Source organism: Taudactylus pleione, unplaced genomic scaffold, assembly GCF_031769625.1.
Source record: "Taudactylus pleione unplaced genomic scaffold, aTauple2 ptg000556l, whole genome shotgun sequence".
Taxonomy (NCBI): Eukaryota; Metazoa; Chordata; class Amphibia; order Anura; family Myobatrachidae; genus Taudactylus; species Taudactylus pleione.
The window spans coordinates 15,533,987-15,558,126 of record NW_028284958.1 but is presented as its reverse complement, the minus strand read 5'-3'; positions in this window follow the sequence as shown (position 1 = coordinate 15,558,126).

The window sequence follows — 24,140 nt, the reverse complement described above, 5'->3', positions numbered from 1 at the left end:
CTTGTAGACACAGGGGCGACCAAGTCAGTGATGAAATCTCCCGTTAATTTACAGGTGACCAACGAGACAATACCAACAATGGGTGTGACAGGTAAAGTGGAACGTTATCCTTTAACCAGACCCGCAGAGGTTAGTATTGGGCCGTTGCATACCAGACATTCTTTTCTTCTGGCTGCCGCGGCTCCTACTAACCTGCTGGGCAGAGACTTGTTATGTAAAATGGGATGTGTCATATATTTAGATATCCCAGAGAGAATGGTATACGAGGTGCGGGATATGTTAGACACCCCACAAAGGATAATGTACCACTCTACAGTTTTAAAAGAAAATCCATCACAAGTAGTTGAAATGTTGTCCCAAATTCCAGATTCCCTTTGGACAAAGGATGGACAGGACACTGGATTAATGGCAAACGTAAGCCCGGTAATGGTAAACATAAAAAGCGGTAGGCAAGCTCCAAAAATTCCCCAGTACCCACTAAAACAGGAAGTAGAACTAGGGGTGTTTCCAATAATCGAGCGATTATTGCAACAAGGAATTTTAGTTCGTACAGCTAGTGTAGCCAACAGTCCCATCTTTCCAGTAAAGAAGAGTGGTGGGAGGGGTTATAGGCTGGTGCAAGACCTTAGAGGTGTTAATAAGGTAGTAGAGAGCCAATTCCCTGTAGTGCCAAATCCAGCTGTCATCCTGATGCAGATCCCACCAAATGCAACCCATTTCACTGTCATTGACCTCTGTTCTGCTTTCTTCTCTGTGCCTCTCCATCCTGACTGTCAGTACCTATTCGCATTCACATACAGAGGTGTGCAATATACATGGACACGATTGCCCCAAGGTTTCATAGACAGCCCCAGTATTTTCTCCCAGGCATTGCATGACTGTTTACAAGCTTTTCAACCTGCCAATGGATCAGTTCTAATTCAATATGTAGACGATTTATTGCTATGTTCTGACTCTTTTATGTCATGTGTGAATGATACTAAACTTTTGTTACTTCATCTCTCGCAAACAGGACACAAAGTGGCTAAGGACAAGTTACAGCCGTGCCAGCCCAGAGTAAAATATTTGGGACACTGCCTAACCCAGGGGTTACGACATCTCACAAATGATAGAATCCAGGCCATACAAAACATGACACTGCCGCAGAATCAACAGCAAATTCGTACCTTCTTGGGAATGTGTGGATATTGTCGAATGTGGATCCCAGGTTTTTCTATTTTGGCCTTGCCTTTACAGGAACTAGTCTCTTCCTCAAAGCCCGATCGTGTCACACACACTGAGGAATCAGAACAGGCTTTTCTTAATCTTAAGGATAGCCTGACAAAAGCTCCTGCATTGGGAATACCTGATTATGAAAAACCTTTTGATTTATATTGTACGGAAGCCGATGGTTGTGCTGCAGGTGTCCTTACACAAAAACATGGTGATGCCAGTAGGCCCGTAGCATACTACAGTGCCCAATTGGACACGGTAGCAAGATCACTCCCCACCTGTTTGAGAAGTGTAGCAGCTACCGCTTTATTGGTGAGTAAAAGTGAGGACGTAGTATTGGGCCATGATATGATTGTCTACACTCCCCATGCTGTATCTGCTCTGTTGAACTCAGTTCAAACCAGACATGTCTCCTCAGCTAGGTTCACCAAATTGGAACTAGCCCTAATCGCCCCTGCAAATATTACAGTTAAACGTTGCAGTACGCTGAATCCAGCAACATACCTACCATATGTACAACATGATGTACAAAGGGTGGAAGGAGAGGAGTTGCTGGCAGGAGGTGAGTTCAGCAGACATGATGACACCCACGATTGTATGACATATCTGAATCAGACCTTTACTGCTAGACCTGACATACATGACACACCTTTAGAGAATGTGGATGTGACTTTCTATACGGATGGGAGTTGTCATAGACAAACAGACACAGGTGAATTATGTACAGGTTATGCTGTTGTAGATGACACAGACATCATGACAGCTAAACCTCTCGGTCCTCCTCACTCAGCCCAGGTGGCAGAGTTAGTAGCACTGACTAGAGCATGTGAACTGGCAGCAGGCAAATCTGCTAACATTTACACTGACTCGAGGTACGCGTTCGGGGTGGTGCACGATTTTGGGGCTCTATGGCGTCTGAGAAATTTTATGACAGCAGCAGGCACACCAGTTGCACACTCCCGACACATAAAACATCTCTTAGAAGCAATCCAACTGCCCAAAGCAGTGGCAGTAATTAAATGCAAAGCCCACACATGTGAGGATGACCCAGTGTCACTGGGCAACAACAGAGCTGACGAAGCAGCAAAATGGGCAGCGGGGTTAAAAATGCCTTCCCCAACTGAAACAATTATGTCATTCCAAACCATTGATATGCTGAAATTAATTGAGATGCAAAATTTGTGTTCAATTCAGGAAAAATCCATATGGAAGTCCAAGGGGTGTGGGCAAGAGTCCTCCGGGCTCTGGAGGGACGGACATGGTAAGCCAGTAGCCCCCAAGGCATATTACCCCAGCCTGGCTGAAGCAACACACAGTCTGACTCACCTGGGTAAACAGGGCATGTGCAAGTTGGTGAGGGCATACTGGTGCGCACCAGGGTTTTCTTCACAAGCAGAGAAGATAGCAATGTCCTGTCTGACCTGCTTGAGAAAGAACATAGGGAAAGCGATCCCTACCAAACCGTCCCACATTCCACCGACTGATGGACCTTTCCAGGTGATACAAATTGATTTCATCCAATTACCACCCTGCAGGAACCTTAAGTATGTATTAGTGTGCACAGACGTATTCTCTAACTGGGTTGAGGCCTACCCAGCAGCCACTAATACTGCTGCGTTTACTGCCAAGAAAATAGTTCAGGAATTTGTATGCAGGTACGGTATCCCTAGAATCATCGAAAGTGATAGGGGTACCCATTTCACAGGTGATGTTTTCCAAAATATGTGTAAGCTGATGGGTATTAATAGCCGACTTCACACCCCCTACCGACCGCAAGCCAGTGCCAAGGTAGAGAGGATGAACGGGACTATTAAAAATAAGCTAAGTAAAATCATGGCGGAGACTGGACTAGGATGGCCAGAAGCTTTACCTTTGGTCCTACATAGTATAAGGACCACTCCTAGATTTCCTCTGAATCTGTCCCCATTTGAAATATTGTTTGGTAGACAACCTCATTTGATTATAAGTCCACAGGAAGATCTAAAAGGTAACAACGAGGTAACTGTGAAGTACCTTATATCAATGAGTAAGCAGTTAAAGCAACAGCAGCAGAAACTGAAATTGTTGTCCCATGATATGCCTGAAATGAACTGCCATGATGTTGAACCAGGAGAATATGTAATGATCCGAAATTTCTTATGTTCAGGTTGTTTGACTGATCAGTGGGAAGGTCCGTACCAGGTGCTGTTGACGAGTACTACATCTTTGAAGGTGGCCGAGAGAGATACCTGGGTCCATTCCACTCACTGCAAAAAGGTCAATCAACCAGTGGAGAAACAAGTCGGAGACAAAGCTGATAGTGTGGATCTGTCGCTCGCGAGCTTGTTCCGGGAGGATTGAAAAGGTCGTAGTGAGATACCTGAACTGAGAGAAATTTGCAGGTCTTGTTGTGACAATGGACGGGCCTGCTGTGTTAATTTTCATATTCTCTTTCAGAGTGTTCACCATCCTGGTCGGTTCGGGAATATCCAGTTTCTGTGATGGGGGACCAATTGAGGAAACGGGAACTGATGGCAGTGCTGATGGAGTGGAGAGAGGAGGAGTGCAATGCCAATCAGGGGAGTGTCTAACCAATCTTAGTACTGTTATTGTTAAGAGAGCTGTCATTCCGAATACTCGGGGAAGGTGTGGAGGGTTATCGTCTGAAGATTCCTGTATTTGTGAGTTTTGTGGGTCCCTAGTTGATGAAAACTGTATTCAACAGTGCCAACCTAAATATAATCCGTACTGGGGAGGGTATCCTTTAGAGGATTACCACAGCATGGTAGGCAAAGTGTTAAATCAAACCGATTGCTGGGTGTGTTCACATGTGCCACAGGGACAGCATAATGTAGGGTTGGTGCCATTTCCGCTGAATATCACGGAAATTTTAGAATTACAAAAAGGGAAAACAGTGGATGGAAAATTCCTCTCATCCAAACCACCTCATTTCAAACTCTATCAATTTCAAGTAGATAAATCACTTTTGTGCTTAAACATAACCAACCCCAATAAACCCGGAGGTTGGGAAGTGACGGGGAATAATCAGACAATGACCTTCTCACAAAGAACTGATAATGAGTCCATAAACTATGATCTGTTACGCACAATTAAATCAAGTGGGAAATATTTTAGGTACCGGTATACATTGAGTTCCACCAAAGAAATGATTGGTAAAGTACCAGATGGTTATTGTGCTAAAATAATACAACCAGAAACTTGCATACACCAGATGGAAGAACCTGAGATAGGATTGTTTGCAAGAGAAATGTGTTTAATGATAATGATGCATACCTCCCTGATAATGTATATTTTATATGTGGAAGAAAAGCGTATAAATGGCTCTCCCCGAGTTCCGAAGGTTTGTGTTATCTGGGAAGAGTAGTCCCAGAAGTTATGACCCTCACACATGTTGAAATGTTGGGAATACATAAAAACACACCGTCACCATATCTTCACACACAATATGAGCACAGAGGCAAGAGAAATATGATACCTGGTGATATGCATAAAGCCGCTCAGTTAATCAGTGAGACAACTGGCTTCCAAGTTTTAGTCGCCCTGGATCCCACCAGAATTGCTAGGGGTACATTAAATTTTAGATATATCCAGGAACTTGCTAAATTAATAGATAATATCCCCGAGTTCCGAAGGTTTGTGTTATCTGGGAAGAGTAGTCCCAGAAGTTATGACCCTCACACATGTTGAAATGTTGGGAATACATAAAAACACACCGTCACCATATCTTCACACACAATATGAGCACAGAGGCAAGAGAAATATGATACCTGGTGATATGCATAAAGCCGCTCAGTTAATCAGTGAGACAACTGGCTTCCAAGTTTTAGTCGCCCTGGATCCCACCAGAATTGCTAGGGGTACATTAAATTTTAGATATATCCAGGAACTTGCTAAATTAATAGATAATATCACCGAGATGTACGATGACACATTCAGGTACACAGGGAGAGAATTGCAAGCGTACAAGAAAGAACTAGTGCAACACAGGCTAGTGTTGAACTATTTAACTGCTGTTACTGGAGGGTATTGCGTAACGTTAGCCACCCAATTTGGAGTAAAGTGTTGCACCTATGTCACCAATGATACCAGTGACCCTAAGGAGGTGATAGACCAGAAGATGGATGAGATTCTGCAGCTAAAGTGGGAATTTCGTAAGAACCATAACGCATCAGTGGCTGAAGCAGGGGAAAAGATAGAAGGATCGGTGTCATGGCTAAACCCAGTGAAATGGTTCTCGGGTCTAGGAGAGTGGGTCCAGGAAGTGGTCGCCAGTGTAGGCAAATTCTTGACCCTTATACTGATTGTCATCATAGTAATTGGCATATGTGTCCGGTGTGTTCCTATTGTGTTGAAGTGTGGAAAATGTGAAAACAGAGTGAAACGAAGGGATGAAACTAGGATGGTGGTCAGAAATGATAATATGTATACTGAGGTAGATACAGAACTGCACTACAATCCTGAGCTAGGAAGTACCATTGTTTAAATGTATAATATTTAGACATGCATAGACGATATTATTGAAATATTTATAAAACACCCAGACAATGTAAAGTCTCAAATTCCCCTTCAAAACTACTGTTATAAGACTGGTGCATTCCCACACCTGTCACATGATCTCCCAAGATCCGCGGTGTGCGTATAATAGTAGTTTTATGCCCCCGTCTAGAGACACATTGTTGATGGATTAAGAACCACCTTGTGCCATCCCATGATAACACTAAATAATATATGAATGTAAGCCCAAAATAAATTTTTATAGCAGATTGTGATAGCATGTTGTTTGCTATCAAAGGGTGGACTGTCAAAGTTGAATAATTGAGTGAGACAAGTTCAGTTTAAAATTTAATCGCAGCGACGCCATCTTGCGAATGGCCGCAAGACTCCATTTTGGAAATGAGATCACAAGACACCATTTTGTGTGGTCAGCATTAATTCAAGTTATAACCCAGGAGCTAAGAACAGATGGCAATGTTTTTGTTAACCTACCAAGGACAACGGGAAAAAACAGCTTTCTAAGTAGAAGTAAATAAGAAGAGACAATGGGTATTTTTCCATACAAATTGGGAATCCCTGGATGCAGATAAAGTATAGTTGTGGCAATTGTAATATAATATCTACACAATTGGATTTGCCTGAATCCTAGACAAGATGGCTCCAAATCCCACAGTTTGAGGTGATAATACATTTGCACTTCACACAAGAGTCTGTGAGAACAAAAGAGTTTTTGTTTTCCTTTGAACACAGCAGGTGGGGGCCTGCTGACAGAGGGCATGTAGAATTACAACTCTCAGCCATCCACACTGCTGGATGTTCACTTCGTGTATGAGAGATTATGCACTTAAATCTCACCCATTAATAACTAGCGTCCTTATACTAAATCCCGAATACCCACACACTACATATTCGCACATAAAGTTCCATTAGCATCAAATTGTATGATTCAAGTTGGTTAAGTTAGTTTAAATGCTAAGAAATAGAGGTTTTTGATATCTAAGGTATTATACATGATAAGCAAGGTATGTTTGGTCTCGTTCTGATGCGTACGCTTTTTACAGAATCCCGGTGTTATCGGTGGAGAGATCGCATCATGCAAACTCAAGTTACGGATCGCAGAACTTACAAGCAACAAAATGTTTTAGTTGATGGAATGTTACAGGAGGCATTACCAGAAAGACTTCTACTGTTAGAGGCAGGGAAAGTCTATTTGAAACAACCTGTTAAATGTGTCGTTACATATGCTTCTCCTCTGGGAACCAATGAGATCAGCAGGAAGTTCTCCCTTTGTCCTGTTTCAGTCTGGGGGGGGAATAAATACACGTGTCCAAACACTGGTTTGCGAGTTCATGCTGAATTTTGGGTGAACTGAGGATATCTAGTCAGAAGTCTATCTCTGGGTCCAGAGGCGCAGCGTATGTATAACCGAACTTGGTCTGTATTATTTCCTTTTTACGCCTAACTTGTGTATGTATAGATTGCGTGTAACTGACTGTACTTTTACCTGAATAATACTTGTGCGTTGGAACCACAGATTTCCACTCTTGTCTTTATTTGCGGTCATACTGCGTACGCAATTAGCGTTGTGTTTAGAGGTTTATAGGCAGGTTTTGTCTTAGAGGTTTATAGGCAGGTGAATCTTAGAGGTTTATAGGAAGGAATATATTAAAAGGTTAATACTGACGATTCAACAGTGTTTTAAAACATGCCAGTATTGAAAGAAGGAATGTTGATTCATCGGGTTTGATATCACCAATAAAAAAAAAAATATTTATTATAAGGTAACACTGGAGTCTTTATTGAGACTGCTTGTGATTACATTGTTTTGTTATTGACAACCATGTGATCACAAAAAAAAAATAGCAAAAATTATATATATATATATATATATATATATATATATATATATTATACATACACACTGCTGTGCAAAAGGTTTAGGCAGATATGGAAAAATGCATTTTAAAATGCATTTAAAGCATTCTTACTTTGCAGCATTTTTTCCACACCCGCCTAAACCATTTGCACAGTACTTGCACAGGAACTTGCAGAGGAACTTGTCTAATAGTCCTTGAATTGGCATAATTTACTACTCAAGTGTAATTTTCTTTAATTTTTGTGTACAGTTATATAAAGGATTTAAATATACTCTATGTTTCTAGAAGGCAGCATGATGGACTACAGTAGGTGGATAAACAGGACAGAGAGCATGGATACCTTACCAACCTAAAACATGCTGTGACTACAAGGATGAGCAATTATTACATAGGTGCCAAGCTGTCTCAATGACAGGAAGTCATGAAGTCACGCAGCGCAACATCGCTGAAATACAGGTCAGAGGAACCACAGCTATCAGCCAGAAGACATAGAAAAAGGTAAGTGTGGAGTCCGGAGAGACAATGTGGGCTTGGGGCTGCAGAAATTCTGCAGGCTGGGGCTGGAGAGATGCTGTGGGCTGGAAAGACACTGTGGGATGGGGCTAAAAAGACACTGGAATAAGGCTGGAGAAACTGTGGGATGGAGTGACAATGTGGCCTGGGGCTGGAGAGACACTGTGGATTAGCTGGAGAGATACTTTGAGGGCTGGAGGGACACTATTGGGGTTCGGGTGGACACTGGGCTGGGGCTGGAAATACACTGTGGACTGGGACTGGACAGACACTGTGAGCTGGGACTGCAGGAACACTTTGGGGGCTGGAGAGACAATGTGGGGGCTGGAGAGACACTGTGGAGACTGGAGGGACACTATGGGCTCTGAAGAGACACTTTGGGGGCTGGAGGAACACTTGGGGGCTGGAGGGACACTGTGGGGGTGGAGGGACACTGTGGGAGTGGAGGGACACTGGGTCTGGAGAGACAGAAGGGGTCTGGGGATGGAAAGACACATCGGGACTGGTGAGACACGGGGTGAGAGTGAGGTGAAGAGAATTTAGGGGAAGTGGCTGGAGATTATCCATAAATGGCAGGATTAGAAGGAAAAGGCTCGGGGACAGTAATCTTCATTCTAAAGAAACATTACTGATACAAATGGTACCAAATTAGCAAATACAGGGCCTGATTCAGACCCATTCACTATCCTGCATTCGCACGTAGCCTGCCGATGTTTGCAATCTGCGCATGCATACAAGACGCAGTGCGCGTGTGCGAACTAGTCCATGCGATCAGGAAGCATTCGCAACCTGTAAACAGATGCTTCGCTAGCATGAGTGACAGGACGTGCCATTTGTGGGTGGTGATGGGTTGGTCGATGGTAACGGGGGTGTGGTGGTGCGAACGCAGGCGTGTCTGTGCATTTTAACGCCATTTCAGGGACGTGCATAATTAAGACACAGCATCAGCATACACGTCACATGGCTGAATTACACACAGCAGCACTCGCAAGTGCTGTGTATGGGTCCGATGTTACTCAATGCTACCGATTGTTTAATACTCTTCCTGGAGATGACGTATGTTACAAAGAGAAAGTTGGCGTCTTGTGTCAGGCTGGTGGGCGTCTAAAAAATACATACCGCGACACACGGCAAGAAATAGTGGGCGTACTAATGTCTTGCTATCAATTGCGGGATTTGCATACTCAGGCTGCTGACGGCTGCGTGCGAACGCATCCTAACGAACGGGTCTGAATCAGGCCCACAGTTCAATAATATAAAATTTACCATGAGTCAACAGTGCATGTTTAGAGGTGGACTTCTGAGGAGAGATATGAAATAAACATTACACTGGAAACTTCCACAGAGTAGTAAGTCAGGGAATTGTAAATCAGGGAGAACAATATGAACATATAATGCATAAAACAGTAATAAATTGGACCCTTCATTTTTAAAGATTATAATCTAAAAAATGTTATCTAAATAAATTTGCTTGCAAACAAGTGTTTTATGAGCAGCGAGTTGTAGGGGCATCAAAACATTTTTAAAATTCATTTCAGCGCACCAAAATCACCAACTGTCATTCCCTCATTTTATTTGCTGTATAGTTAATGAAATATGTGTTCTCCATAGGCCCATTACATTTTTTCTTTCTGTATTGTGATACTTTTTACTTTAATTCACATTTTTGGCCCTAAAGCTGTAATATTCCCAGTATGAATTATGCCACACTGCAGGCACCCTTCGTTCTCATAATGCCACAGAGTAAGCACACCCTTTCAGTGGCGTCACTAGGGGGGTGGGGGGGTGCGGGGAGTGCGGACCGCACCGGGTGTCACCCTCCGAGGGGGTGACACCAAAAGCACCTGCACACCCCTCCCGCTCCCACAGTCCACAGTATACTGCCCGCACCATCAATCCACCCCTCTCTGCGGCCCCCAGTATAAAATGTACCTTCACCCTTGTCTTCCCAGAATGCTGGGCACACCGCGTGACATCATCACGCCCGTCGAGCGCCGCCCAGCATTCTGAAAGTAGCGCTGATGAGGGAGCGGAGCTGTGTTCCAGTGACAGCTCTGTCAGTCAGGGCGGCCACCCTCCACTCACCCACGGTCGCTGCCGCGATCGGAGCTCAGCTCCGATCGGGCAGCACTAGAGAACAAATGAAATTTGCTATGGGGAGCTGCTGCGCATGACAGCCCCAGCCACAGCAGCTCCCCCACAATCCTTTGCGAAGCCTGTCAGTCACCACTGACGACGGCTCCGCCTCCAGCCCCTCAGCGTCCCAGCCCTGCCACCAAGACAGGCTCAGCAACAAGCAGCCTACCCTGCATGATGGGAACGCTGGCCACGCCACAGACAAGCAGCGGGCAGCCAAACAGAGGAGCAGCAGGTAAATGTTAGTGGATGGACGGACGCGGGCAGACACTGGGGCTGAGGGTTGGGTCCTTGGGACTTATGCTGTGGGCTGGGACTGGTGGCTGGGGCTTGATTCACAGCTCTGGGGCTGGGGAGTGGGGACTGATGCTGGGGCTGGTGGCTGAGGACTGGGGCTGGTGGCTTGGGACTCATGCCGTGGGCTGGGACTGGTGGGTGGGGGCTTATGGGGCTTGATTCTGAGAACTGGTGGCTGGGGAGTGGGGACTGATGCTGAGGGCTGGTGGCTCAGTACTGATGCTGAGAACTGGGGCTGAGAGATGCACACTGGGGCTGGGGGGGGAATGAGGCTGAGAGACACACTGGGTCCTGGGGGAATGGGGCAGAGAGACGCACACTGGGGCAGGGGGGAGGGGGGGTGAGTCTGGGAGACACACTGGGTCCTGGGGGAATGGGGCAGAGAAACGCACACTAAGGCAGGGGGGGGAATTAGTCTGGGAGACATACTGGGTCATGGGGGAATGGGGCAGAGAGATGTGCACTGGGGCAGGGGGGGAGGGAATGAGTCTGGGAGATACACTGGGTCCTGGGGGAATGGGGCAGAGAGACGTGCACTGGGGCAGGAGGGGGAATGAGTATGGGAGATACACTGGGTCCTGGGGGAATGGGGCAGAGAGACGTGCACTGGGGCAGGAGGGGGATTGAGTATGGGAGATACACTGGGTCCTGGAGGAATGGGGCAGAGAGATGTGCACTGGGGCAGTGAGACATGCACTGGGGCCGGGGGAATGGGGCTGAGAGACGCACACTGGGGCCGAGGGAATAAGGCTGAGAGAGACAGACTGGGGTTGGGGGAATAGGGCTGAGAGACTCACACTGTGACCAGGAGAATGGGGCTGAGACACACTGGGGTTGGGGGAATTAGGCTCAGTGCCACATGTGGGCCCGGGGATGGAGATATGCAGTGGGGCTTGGAGAGAAGCAGGGGGTCATGGGGATGGAGATACAAGGGGGCCTGGAGATGAAGAGACACAGGGAGCCTGGAGATCTACAGGGGTCCTGGAAAGCCACAGGGGGACCTGGGGATGGAGAGATGTAGGGGGTCTGGAGTGACACAGAAATTGCTTGATCAGGGAAATTCACATTTTGCCCAGCACAAAACATTCTGTTACTATATATTAACTGGTTATGATGATGACATTGGTTATGTTTCTACATAAACAGACATCTTCCAGTCAATGTGATCTCCTACATGAATAGTGAATACCGGCTGAAGGCGCTGCCCAGGGAGGCTCAAACTCCTCAGAGGTCCCCCGTTGCAGAGAAACCACCATATAGGTAAGAAAAGACTTTCAAACTGACTGGCTTGTACCTAGTGCAGAGGGATGGGGTGCCCCAAAAAGAGTGTATTATTCACCAAGATTTATGTTGCCGACCCTGCTCCCCTCAGTGACTTGCAAAAGCTACTGCAGGCCCTAAGAGGAGGGAGTATTCTGCCCTCCTCCACAGATCCCGCCCTCTCAACATACCCACCTCCATTAGGGCTGCTTCCAGAATTTCCCGGGCTGGTTTTCCACCCCAATCCGCCCCTGGTCAGCTCGCAGTGGTATGTGGCTGTGCGCTTTGTGGAGAGGAGTCTGTGGCTGTGCCTGCTCTGTGGATGTTTCTTGTAGAAGTGAGTATTATGCTACCGTCTATCAGATATTGCATGCATAAGGACAGTGACACCACATAACTTTATTTTTATCTGACTCATTTTTTATTCAGCATATCTATGATAGTTGCCCTAATTAGGGCAGTTCCCCTTTTGTAACCCGTGTCCACCATCTTATATAAGTAGAATAACAGAAGAAGTGGGGTCCCGCAATCCCAGTATAATGGCCGTGTTGACTCCTCTTGGACACTGAGACACTGTCACTGAGAATCCTGACATCATACACAAAGCCGCATGGCCAGAATGCAATTGCATCAGCTGCGCTGCCAGGCACCCCCACGGAGGTGGCTAGCTTATTTCACTGCCTCTCTCCCACTATCCAGCCCTCCTGGTGACTACATCACTGGGGTGGCAGAGCTTAAGCCTGGCCGGTTCCTACAGCTGGTGGTCAGCGCCAGTCAATGGTCCCCCTATGGGGTGGCGCCCACTAGCGTCACATTGCTCGAATGGCCCTGACACTCGTGTATTTTAATAAATTACAATTATTTTATTGCCTAATCTTCTAAAATGTAATCCACAAGTATTTTGTACACTAACAAAAGGGACAGTATCTGTGCCCGGTCTTGCTACAAATTGCCTTTTTTCTATTTTTCATAGCGCAGGGAAGCTCTATAAGGCCCCTGTTTAGTCTGATAGTTTCCACCTAAATCCGCATCGCGAATTTAGGAATTATCATGAGAGTGCGTCAACTTTCTCAAGCAGGGGTAGAGCTGTCGAGAAAGTTCTGTCCCTGTAAAAACATCACAGCACAAATCTAACTGTATATTTTGCAAACTGCGTGCATGCACCGACGCCAGTTTGGATTAACTCCCACCCCCACTGCAAATTAAAGGGCTTGGAGTAGTTTTTATCAAAAATCTGTTTTCACATTATTTTAGTAAAAAAGAAAAAAAAACTGATATATAGAGCCCTTAAGCTGGGTATACACGGTACACCCAGCGATGCAATGAACGATCTGACGGCCGACATATTGGGCGGTCCACACACACGGAGCAATCCGGGGCCCGAACGCCCTATATGCCGCCTCCCCCCCTCTCCACCCCGCATAGACTTGCATGGGGTTGTTCATCGCTTCTCCAGATTTCTTGTGCAGCATGAAAGATCTGGGGGAGGGGATGTAGTTATGAGAGGTCTCAATCCCGACAGCGGAGTCCGGGCAAGGGATTTAATATAGGCATCGAAATACCTACCGCTATGTTAATCCAGACGACAGCCCGAACGAAGATAAGTCTGGGGCACCCTTAGCGTTAGCCGTGGGGAGGGGGGGGGTTAGGGTTAGGGAGTCTATCGGGTTAGGGTTAGGTTTGAGGGGAAATAAGGTCTAGGCGCCCCTAGGGGGGAGGGTTAGGCACCCCTAGGGAGAGATTAGGGTTAGGCACCCACCTGGGAGGGTTAGGTTTAGGCAGCAGTAAGAGGGGGATAGGCACCCCTGGGGTGAGGTTAGGGTTAGGCACTAGGGGGATGTTAGGGCTAAGCACCACTAAGGGAGGGTTAGGGGGAGGGGGCAGGGGAAAGTTAGTGTACTTACCTGCCCCAGTCGGGATCTTCATCCGTCGGGCATACGCTGTCGGGATTTGAACCGGCGGCTAAACAGCCACCGGTATTTCAATCCCTTTCCTTGGAGGAGTGATGGACGACCCCTTGGGAGCGTGCAGTGAACGATATCATACCCACACATGGAACAATGTCGCTGCGATATTATTCCAATCCGTCGGATCGGCCGCTATATCGCTCCCTGTGTGGGGACCTTTGAGACCAAAAAGGCAACATTTACATATATCCCAGGGCCTATATGAAACACATTACTTAGGATTCTGTATGGCGTTATACGGGAGGAGGTCCATGGGGGGGGTGACACCATGAGTTGCCAAACCGGGTGACACCAACCCTAGTGACGCCTCTGCACCCTTTCTCATTATACCAAAAACTAGGCACCGTACACTCACATTATGCCGCACAGAAGGCACCACCTGTTCATATTATACCACAGTAGGCACCTTACAGGCTGTGTGACATAGCTACTGGTAATTGATTCTAGGGTAATTTACAGGAATCAATGAAAAAAACAAAAACTCAACGACCAGCTTGTTAATAAAATGTTGAAAGATACAGGTCCGCTATATATGCAGTGGCTTAATAATGAGTAGTCACGTCACACCATAATGAGCAGACTGGTTACCTGTAAGACACAGTCGCACTTCTCCAGCCATTGATGTCAGTGCCTGTAATCAATGTCCCCTCCACCTCACTTGCGGCCTCCGCCATCACCCCCTCCTCCACTTGTGACCACCTCCTTACTGTTGGGACTGCAGAAATACCCTTTCCAAAGGTGGCGGGCAACGGAGATGAATAATATATATTGGGAGGAGACAGAGATGAAAGAGAGAGGGGAAGGCGGAGAGACAGATAAAAGAGAGAGAGGGAGGCAGGGAGACAGAGATAAAAGAGAGAGGGTGAGGCAGGGAGACAGAGATAAAAGAGAGAGGGGGAGGCAGGGAGATAGAGATGAAAGAGCGGGAGGCGGGAAGACAGATGAAAGAGAGAGGGGGATGCAGGTAGAAAGAGATGAAAGAGAGAGGGGGATGCAGGTAGAAAGAGATGAAAGAGAGAGGGGGAGGCAGGTAGAAAGAGATGAAAGAGAGAGGGGGAGGCAGGTAGAAAGAGATGAAAGAGAGAGGGGGAGACAGATGAAAGAGATGGGGATGGGAATGGAGGTGAAAGAGAGAGGGGGTGATGGGAGACAGAGATGAAAGAGAGGGGGAGGCAGGGAGACACAGATGAAAGAGAAAGGGGGGCGACATCGCTCCCATAAGTGTTACCACCCAGAAACACTCATTTTACGGAAAGTGTGGTCTGTCGACAGATGATCTGGCGCATACGCAGAAGTAGTTTTCTTCTTTTGACGAATATGCAGCATGCTAAAATTGAGGAGATTAGTGTGCATAGTGACTCAGAATAACTCCCAAAGTGTCTGGAACCACTGCTCCATGTTCACAGAAATCCAAGAAATAAAAGCACCTTGGGCTGGATTCAGAGGTGGATGCTATATAATTTGCCACAGTGTCTTGTATGCAGCAGAACTGCAAATATATGCTAATGCCGCAGCCGATGAAATTCGTACAGAGCTGCCCACCAGCTGCATCTCCAATCGGTCACACCATTGAACTTCTAAGCAAACTTATGGTTGCTCAGAATATCTGTCTGTACTAAGCCTCCGGGGCCTGTGCAACTGTACACAAACACAGTAGCTGGCTGTGTCATACCCGCGTTTGACTAGCCCTCTTACCTTTCACAGACACATACTGACTTTCAATCACTCTGCATCCAAATTCTCACTGCAACCGCTTTTGGTACCCAGTCGCAACACATGCACAAACATCGCCATATCCTCCGAGGATGCTGGCTACAATGCTGAGAATTTCTGGAAAACCTGACCTGCAGGAACGATCTTCTAAGACAAGTTTGTCTGCAGTAAAGAGGACAGAGGGGCCATCTTAAGAGCCTTTACATGACTGTAGAAGCTCAATATAGAAGTGTGAAATTAAAAGTGCAATTTATACATAATTGTACCGTTATACCGCTGTTATTAGTTTTTATCTTCTGCTGACATCGATTGTGAAGTGACCTCGTTTCTTTCCATCCTGCAGGTAAATCCATACCAGGCATTGCTGCAACTTTATCTTCCTGTCTGCAAAAATCTATTGATTACTGGGTGAATACATAGTACATACCAGGCATTGCTGCAACTTTATCAAGCATATGTTTTTTAGTTGTGTTTTTTGTCTTAAGTTGTAGCTGTATAGATCCAGTTTTTGGGTGGGGATTGGTGGTTGTTTTAGTGATTGCATACACATGCTAGGTCTCATTACTTAAGAGCCTTTACATGGCTGTAGAAGCTCAATATAGAAGTGCGAAATTAAAAGTGCAATTTAAACATAATTGTGCCGTTATACCGCCGTTAAACCGAAGTCAAACAGAAGGATAACATGCAAACTTCACCAGAAATCTGAACAACATTTGGACAAAGTAACTATTTATTCAATACAAACACCGGATGTCAGCATTGCCAGGACATTATTCACTGGATTCTGCTTGCTCATTGTAAGAACTTAACATTATACATTATACCTCAAAGCCCACTGTATTCTGCACCAATTTCCGTTTTCTTCTTAGAAATAATGTCTTGTTACCTAAGTCCTATGCCCTGCCACATGTAATCTAGCTTCTAACAGTCTTTCACATTAATTTTCTCCACCTACTAAATCTCCTCTTTTACTCCCCTCAATAATAAACTTTTGTTATTGTGCAGACCCCTTTTCTCCACTGTATTCTCACGTGATTTTCTGCAGATCTCCTGCACTGTCACTCACACTCATACTCTATTCCTTCTTCCAGTTTTCCTCACCCTAACCACCTCTGCCACACCATGACCATGTTTTCTTCCACCCTCACTCATTGACTACCTAATCCTCTGCTCTGCCTCTTTCCTCCACCTTTATCCTTTTCCCCTTGCCTCCTTCACCTTCTCCTTCCCTTATCTCCCCTCCTCTGTCTGCCTTCCTCCCTCTCCTCCCCTACTACTACACTTGCATTCTCTTCTAGCCCACCATGGTTCTACTACCCCACTGCTAATCCCTCCTCCAACCCTCCTCTCCATGCCACCTCATCCCACCTCCATACACATCTCGTTAAGCCCCCTCCCTACTCACCACCTAAAGGTTCCCTTCCCAGCATTGGTGACCGCACAATCTCTCCACTTTATTCATCTCGGTCCCCAAAATCAATCTCACATACTCGTTACAGTAATCCTGAAAATATCATTCACATCTCTCCCACAAACTCTGTCCCTTTATCCTGTGCACTCTGGAATGCCAGATCAGTCTGTAATAAACTGGTTCCCACCCATGACTTTTTCATCTCCATCAACTTGCATCTCCTAGCCATTACTGAAACCTGGATTTTACCTTCTGACACCACTTCTGCTGCAGCTCTCTCCTCTGGGGGCCTCACCTTCTCTCACACCCCTCGGCCTGGGGGTCGCCATGGTGGTGGTGTTGGCGTCCTTCTATCCCCTGGTTACACCTACCAACTTATACCCCCTGAACCATCCTCTACACTTGAGGTTCATACTATACGTCTTTTCCAAGCAGTACACCTGTGAGTAGCTATAATTTACCGTCCCCCTGGCCCTCCCTCCAAATTCCTTGACAACTTTGCTTCCTGGCTCCCTCACTTTCTCTCCTCAGACCTTCCCTCCATTATCTTAGGTGACTTCAATATTCCAATTGATATCCCCACTGAACTCTCTGCTTCCAAACTCCTTACCCTCGCATCCTCATTTGGTTTTTCCCAATGGACCTCCTCACCCTCCCATGTGAGTGGGCATTCGCTTGATCTGGTCTTTACTCACCGTTGTGATATTTTTGATTATTCCAATTCCCCATTCCCCCTCTCTGACCATCACCTTCTCTCTTTTAACTTATCCCTCGCCCCTTCCCCCCCTCTACCTCCCAAGGCCACTATCACTAGGGGTAACATTGAGGCTATAAACACCGTATCCTTTTCTTCCCTACTTGACTCGCTTCTCTCTCCTTTGCGCTCTCTCTCCTGCCCTGAACAAGCTGCTTCCCTATACAATACCTCCCTTACTTCTGCTCTGGACTCTGTTGCTCCGGTGATCACTACTCACCCTCGCAGATCCACACTTCAACCCTGGCATTCCAAATGCACCAGATATCTGCAAAAGTGTTCCCGAACCGCCGAGCGACAGTGGAGAATGTCACGCTCTAAGGCAGATTTTCTCCATTTCAAATTTATGCTCTCATCCTACAGTGCTGCCCTTTCCCTCTCTAAACAGTCATACTTCAAGCACCTCATCTCCTCCCAGTCCTCAAATCTTCAGCGTCTCTTCACCACCCTGAACTCCCTCCTCTGCCCACCCCCTCCTCACCTTCCCTCCTTGCTCTCTGCCCTTGACTTTGCTTACTACTTCACATCTAAAATTGACTCCATACGTCAGGATATCATATCCCACCAGTCCCCCATCACTACACCTCCTCCTTTCCCGGGTCATCCCTCCCCTTCCATTTTACCTACACTAACATCCTTCTCCCATGTATCTGGAGAGGAAGTCATGGCTCTTATCCAGTCCTACCCCCCTTCCACCTCCCTCCTTGACCCTATCCCTTCACGTCTCCTCCGCTACCTCTCTCCCTGTGCCTGTTCCCATCTTGCCCACCTCCTCAATCTCTCCCTCTCATCTGGCACTGTCCCTTCTGCATTCAAACATGCCCTTGTCTCCCCCATTCTTAAAAAACCTACTCTTGATCCTAACACTCTTGCCAACTACCAACCCATCTCTCTCCTCCCTTGTGCATCCAAACTCCTTGAGCATATTGTTTACAACCGCCTTACCAGCTTTCTTTCCTCCCACTCCCTCCTTGACCCTTTTCAGTCTGGCCTCCGTTCTCTCCACTCCACAGAAACTACCCTCACTAAAGTCAGCAACGACCTCCTTGCTGCCAAATCCAAAGGCCACTACTCTCTACTCATTTTCCTTGACCTTTCTGCTGCTTTTGACACTGTGGACCACCCTCTCCTGCTGCAAATCCTTCACGCCCTTGGTCTATGTGACACTGCCCTCTCCTTGCTATCCTCCTACCTCTCTGATTGATCCTTCTCTGTCTCCTCTCATGGCCTATCTTCCCCCCCACATCCTCTCACAGTAGGTGTTCCCCAAGGTTCTTTTCTTGGACCACTCCTTTTCATCCTCTATACATCCTCTCTAGGTGAACTCATCAGCTCTTTTGACCTCCATTATCATCTCTATGCTGACGACACTCAGATCTACCTTTCCTCCCCTGACATCTCTCCCTCTCTCCTCACTCGTATCTTCAACTGTCTTTCTGCTATATCTTCCTGAATGTCCCAGCAATTTCTTAAACTTAATATGTCTAAGACTGAGATGATCATTATTTATTTATTTATTTATTACCAGTTATTTATATAGCGCACACATATTCCGCAGCGCTTTACAGAGAATATTCGGCCATTCACATCCGTCCCTGCCCCAGTGGAGCTTACAATCTATATTCCCTACCACATGCGCACATACACACACTAGGGGTAATTTTGTTAGGAGCCAATTAACCTACCAGTATATTTTTGGAGTGTGGGAGGAAACCGGAGTACCCGGGGGAAACCCACGCAAGCACAGGGAGAATATACAAACTCCACACAGTTAGGGCCGTAGTGGGTATCGAACCAACGACCTCAGTGCTGTGAGGCAGTAATGCTACCATTACACCGTCTGTGCTGCCCACCCTCCCACATAACCTCACCTCTCACTATTTCTTTATCAATTGATGGCACAACTATCTCCTCTAGCCCCAAAGTGCACTGTCTTGGAGTTATCCTGGACTCCTCCCTCTCCTTTAAACTGCATATCCAGAACCTCTCACAGTCCTGTCATTTCCATCTTAAAAATATTTCCAGGATCAGACCCTTTCTTACCCAGGATGCTACTAAGACCTTAATACACTCACTGGTCATCTCAAGATTGGATTACTGTAACCTTCTCCTATCTGGCCTCCCCAAATCCCATCTCTCTCCTCTCCAGTCTATCCTTAATGCTGCTGCACAGCTTATCTTCCTCTCCAAACGCTCTACATCTGCCTCCCCTCTCCTACAAGCCCTCCACTGGCTCCCCTTCCCCTGCAGAACCCAATTCAAGGTTTTCACACTACTCGCTTACAAAGCCCTCACACACTCCTCTCCCATTTACATCTCTGACCTCATCTCCCTTCACTTTCCTGTCCGCCCTCTTCGTTCAACAAATGCACACTGCCTCTCATGCCAACTGATTACTTCCTCCCACTCCCACCTCCAAGACTTTGCCCGTGCTGCTCCCCACCTCTGCAACTGTCTCCCTCTCCCCATCAGACTCCCCACCACTCTACAATCCTTCAAACAGGCTCTCAAGACCCACTACTTCATCAATGCTTTCCAGCTCTCATCCTAACTTGCTACTACTTGCTCCCTCCTCCCTGTCTTCCCCATCTGTATCATGCCCATCTGTCTGCCCCTCCCCTTCATAATGTAAGCTCTTGTGAGCAGGGCCCTCTACCCTCTTGTGCTTCTCCTTACTTTATGTTCATCTACTTCTTACTCACCACTAGGACACCTAACACTTGGTGCCTATGTTTTGTTGCTTTTGTGGGTGTTATGGCCACCTATGTATCAATGTATATTAGACATGTCCTTGTCCTTCGTTGAATTGTATTTTACTGTAAGTCACCTTTTGGTTATGTACCTTGTAAGGCGCTGCGGAACACTTGTGGCACCATATAAATAAACGATAATAATCTGTACCAGGCTGCTAGAAGGAAGGGCATGCAGGCTTCAGGAGATCCGGACTACCCTCCTGCATTTAACACCAATGCCCGTTTACTTCTACCATCTGGTAAAGTAGCCACCTGGCAAACATCTGTTATAATTATAATTTTTTCTTTACAAGTTTTATCTTATTTTTTGTATCATTGAAGTGTCTATATGTAACTTGTGTCACATTAAATTAGCATGTTTTTTCAATATTGACTGAGATGTTATATTGTTTCATGCAAAGTGAATGGGATGTAGTTCATAGACCAGTGGACTAAATGCCGCCGGTCTATATCTCAACACCAGAAGACCGGCAAGGGACGAATTTTGATGCCTATCTACATCTTGATGCCAGAGTGCCGAAGGGTGCTGGGCCGATCGAGGTGAGTCTGGCCAACCCAAGCACTTAGCCGCGGTTTAGGCTACCCCGGAGGGACTTAGGCTTAGGCACCCTCTGGGGAGGGTTAAGGTTAGGCTAGGGAAAGGGGGGGTTTGGGTTAGGCGCCCCTGGGGGGAGGTTAGGGATAGGCACCCCATGGCAGGGTTAGGTTTAGGGTGAGGGGGGGTTTTAGGCACCCCTGGGGGAGGACTTAGGGTTAGGCACCACCCAGGGAATTTGGGGCTGGGCACCCCTAAGGGAGGGTTGGGGGGAGGGGAGGGATAGGTGACTTACCTGCCGTTGTTGGGATTTCCTCCTGTAGGGCTGACGCTGTCAGGATTTGAACTGCCGGCGTTTTAATCCCATTCCAAAGTGAACACATGGCATAGACCACCAATTAGAAATTACTACTTCACATAAGGGGATACCAATCGAGTTTTGCCATCTTATATGATTAATGTCCTATATGTCTTGTATTTTTCTGCACTAGATCTTAAGTAGCGCCGATAAAGATTTTTAGCCCATATTTTTTTTATAGTGTTCATTTAGGTCTGGGGTAGACCTACAGTATCAATTGTCTTCTAGGCTGCTTTCTTGTTTTTTGCGCTGATTTATTCCATATATATATATATATATATATATATATATATATATATATTAGGGGTGAGCGGGTTCGGATTTCTGAAATCCGAGCCCCCCCGATCCGAGGCCGATCCGAGTCAGGCTCGACTTTTCCCGCCTGACTCGGATCTGAAATCGAGGCAAAACGTCATCATCCCGCCTTCCGGGTCTCACGGGTTTTGGATCCTATATAAGGTACCCGCGTCTGCACCATTTTCTCACTCGGCTGTGGACAGTGAAGAGGGAGGGTGGGAGTTAGGGCTGGCTGGGCTGTGTAGTGCAGTGTAGTGTTGTAGTGTAGTGTAGTGTAGTGCAGTGTAGTGTTGTGCTGTGCTGTGCTGCGCTGTGCTGCTGTTGTCCATAGGGGCTGTGTCCACTACTTCAAAGTCCATAGGGGCTGGCTGGACTGTGTTGTGCAGTCAGTTGTCCATAGGGGCTGTGTCCACTCCAAAGTCCTGTGCAGTGTCCCAGTCCTAAAGGGGCACTGTAGTGTTGTCCAGGGGGTGCTCTGTCCATCAGGGGTGCTCCCCCCAAGGGTTAAATTTTTTTTTTTTTCTGTGTTTGTGAATTGTGTGCACTGTGGCTGCACGTGCATCAACAAAGGAGCAGCGCCAAGCGTGCGCCTGTGTCATAAGTAAAGGGCCAGCTGGCTTGTCCGTTAAAGGGTGCTGTAACCCCCAAAGTACACTCCAAACAAAATAAAAAAATATTTTCTGTGTTTGTGAATTATGTGCGCAGTAGCCTCACGTGCATCAACAAAGTAGTGCCAAGCGTGCGCCTGTGTCATAAGTAAAGGGCCGGCTGGCTTGTCCGTTAAAGGGTGCTGTAACCCCCAAAGTATACTCCAAACAAAATAAAAAAATATTTTCTGTGTTTGTGAATTGTGTGCGCAGTAGCCGCACGTGCATCAACAAAGTAGTGCCAAGCGTGCGCCTGTGTCATAAGTAAAGGGCCAGCTGGCTTGTCCGTTAAAGGGTGCTGTAACCCCCAAAGTACACTCCAAACAAAATAAAAAATATTTTCTGTGTTTGTGAATTGTGTGCGCAGTAGCCGCACGTGCATCAACAAAGGAGCAGCGCCAAGCGTGCGCCTGTGTCATAAGTAAAGGGCCGGCTGGCTTGTCCGTTAAAGGGTGCTGTAACCCCCAAAGTATACTCCAAACAAAATAAAAAAATATTTTCTGTGTTTGTGAATTGTGTGCGCAGTAGCCGCACGTGCATCAACAAAGTAGTGCCAAGCGTGCGCCTGTGTCATAAGTAAAGGGCCGGCTGGCTTGTCCGTTAAAGGGTGCTGTAGCCCCCAAAGTACACTCCAAACAAAATAAAAAAATACTGTGTTTGTGAATTGTGTGCGCAGTAGCCGCACGTGCATCAACAAAGTAGTGCCAAGCGTGCACCTGTGTCCCATAAATAAAGGGCCGGCTGGATTGACCGCTAAAGGGTGCTGTAACCCCCAAAGTACACTCCAAACAAAATAAAAAAATATTTTCTGTGTTTGTGAATTGTGTGCGCAGCAGCCGCACGTGCATCAACAAAGTAGTGCCAAGCGTGCGCCTGTGTCATAAGTAAAGGGCCGGCTGGCTTGTCCGTTAAAGGGTGCTGTAGCCCCCAAAGTACACTCCAAACAAAATAAAAAAATATTTTCTGTGTTTGTGAATTGTATGCGCAGTAGCCGCACGTGCATCAACAAAGTAGTGCCAAGCGTGCGCCTGTGTCCCATAAATAAAGGGCCGGCTGGATTGACTGCTAAAGGGTGCTGTAACCCTCAAAGTACACTCCAAACAAAATAAAAAAATATTTTCGTGTTTGTGAATTGTGTGCGCAGTAGCCGCACGTGCATCAACAAAGTAGTGCCAAGCGTGCGCCTGTGTCCCATAAATAAAGGGCTGACTGGATTGACCGCTAAAGGGTGCTGTAACCCCCAAAGGGCACTCCAAACAAAATAAAAAAATATATTTTTCTTTGTTTGTGAATTGTGTACACTGTGGCTGCACGTGCATCAACGAAGGAGCAGCGCCAAGTGTGCGCCTGTGTCTCATAAGTAAAAGGCCGGCTGGCTTGTCCGTTAAAGTGTGCACCCCCCAAAGTGCACTCCAAACCCAAAAAAATATATTTTTCTGTGTTTGTGAATTGTGTGCACTGTGGCTGCACGTGCATCAACGAAGGAGCAGCGCCAAGCGTGCGCCTGTGTCCCATAAGTAAAAGGCCGGCTGGCTTGTCGGTTAAAGGGTGCTGTAACCCCCAAAGGGCACTCCAAACAAAATAAAAAAATATTTTTCTGTGTTTGTGAATTGTGTGCACTGTGGCTACACATGCATCAACGAAGGAGCAGCGTCAAGCGTGCGCCTGTGTCCCATAAGTAAAAGGCCGGCTGGCTTGTCCATTAAAGGGTGCTGTAACCCCCAAAGGGCACTCCAAACAAAATAAAAAAATATATTTTTTGTGTTTGTTAATTGTATGCGCAGTAGCCGCACGTGCATCAACAAAGTAGTGCCAAGCATGCGCCTGTGTCCCATAAGTAAAAGGCCGGCTGGATTGACCGCTAAAGGGTGCTGTAACCCCCAAAGGGCAGTCCAAACAAAATAAAAAATTTTTTT